The sequence below is a fragment of the Miscanthus floridulus genome, chromosome 4 (genome assembly GCF_019320115.1).
Source record: "Miscanthus floridulus cultivar M001 chromosome 4, ASM1932011v1, whole genome shotgun sequence".
Classification (NCBI taxonomy): domain Eukaryota; kingdom Viridiplantae; phylum Streptophyta; class Magnoliopsida; order Poales; family Poaceae; genus Miscanthus; species Miscanthus floridulus.
In genome coordinates this window covers 79,960,984-79,962,996 of record NC_089583.1, presented here as the reverse complement: position 1 = coordinate 79,962,996, position 2,013 = coordinate 79,960,984, and positions in this window count along the sequence as shown.

Sequence of the window (2,013 nt, the reverse complement as noted above, 5' to 3'; positions counted from 1 at the left end):
CGTAGATGGGTTAGTTTCTATGGTCCGCTCTGGTCCAAGATGGTGTTTCGGCATCACCCCCCTGTTGTTCTCTGGATACATACTCTCCCTTATAGGACGTGTATCGGGAGAACAGCGGGGAGGTGCTACCAAAATTCTGTCTCGGATAGGAGCAGAGCATAGAAACTAACCTCATCTATGGATCCACGGGTGGGATTAGGACCTATCCTCACCTATTAGAGAGTAGGGACACCGCATAGATGCAATTGATGGTGACTCATATGTGCTGATACGTCTGTTAAAGGATGGAGGACCGTGAGTGGATGTACACGCTCCGAAGAGACGAGTACGATTACGACTTGCTGTTTATAATCAAGGTCGAAGAATTCTTATAGCATGCATTTGGCGAGAGTGCTGGAGGCCATTCTCTAGTGGTTTGTCCGTGCAGCGATTGTGACAACAGAAGAAGGAAAGATAGGTTAACCATGGGTAAACATATTATGAAGTTTGGATTTACTCCGGGCTACCACCGGTGGATCCACCATGGTGAAGCCGATCGTATCAGGGAGGAGGTGGTGAGACCACGGCTCAAGGCTTTCGATAATGATGCTGGGGTAGCAAACATGCTGGATGACACGCACCAAGCTCAGTTCGCTGAAGGACGTGACAAGGAGGAGATGGAGGCTACCGCAGATGCCTTCTACCTGATGTTAGACTCGGCACAGAGACCCCTTCACGATCATACTAATGTTTCTCAGCTGGATGCCATTGGTCACGTAATGGGGTTGAAGGCCGAGTTAAACCTAAGTCGAGAAGGCTTCGACAAGATGGTGGTCGTGTGGAGCGATATGCTACTGAAGACACACATTATGCCGAAGAACTTGTACAAGTCAAAGAAGCTCCTTCTTGCACTTAAGATGTCGTATGACAAGATACATGTGTGTCCGAAGGGGTACGTCCTATTTAGGAAAGAACACGCGGATGCAAAGTACTGCCCGGAGTGTAAATCCTCCAGGTACGTGGAGGTAGACTCAGGCGATGGCCAGAAGAGGCAGCTTAAGATCCCCATGAGAGTCCTACGACACCTTCCGTTCCTGCCGAGGCTCCAACGGCTATTCATGACCGAGGAATCTGCGAAACAGATGATATGGCACAAAAACGGCACAATTTTGCCTGATTTCTAATCATCTTGCCGTCTTTCTCGCAGGAGGTGGCACACCCGGACGTGCCGGTGTCGGAGTTTGGGGCATGGGCTGTGTCCCACATGGGCCCGGTGAAATTCGGTGTCATCTTCAACCCAGATGCCACTGCCCAGGCTTACTCTGACCCGAGCGTCCACGCTAAGGTCAGAGACTACGCGGAGGCGGTTAGGGTGCTCCGTGGCTCATATCACAATCTGAGCACTGAGCTCCTTGAGATAGAGGTGATCGTGAGGCTGGGGCAAGGCAGGAAGCACAGGCAGTTGTGGATTGCAGACGGCGCCAACTCCTCGAGCTCTACACCCTCTCTCTGTGACGTGAGGGCATGGAGCATGGCCAGAAGCCTTTCCATACATGCATGGCCTACTCCAACACTATCGCGGGTCGACGAACTTCAGGTAATTCTGGTTTCACTCGTCGTACATTGAACGTTGCACACATTGATCAGATTTGCAATACTAAAACATATGATTGAAACACTATAGGCCGAGCTGACAGAGACAAGGGAGACGCAAGCGCACCTGACCACAGAGCTAGAGGCCACGAAGAAGCAGATGGCGGACATGTATCAGATCATGCAAACCATCGGGCAAGCATCGGGTGTTCAAGTGCAGTTACTAGCTCCAGCTCTGGTTCGACACTTCACTCATGTGAGTATGAAAGTTTAATGCGTTCGTGCCGTTGGGATTGTCGGCCTTCGTGCCGTTGTGATTTTCGGCCTTCGTGCTGTTGGGATTGTCGGCCTTCGTGCCGTTGGGATTGTCGGCCTTCGTGCTGTTGTTTCTTACAAGTTGGAAACTTCCCCGTGCAGGGGAGGTGCTGCCGAAATTTTCAA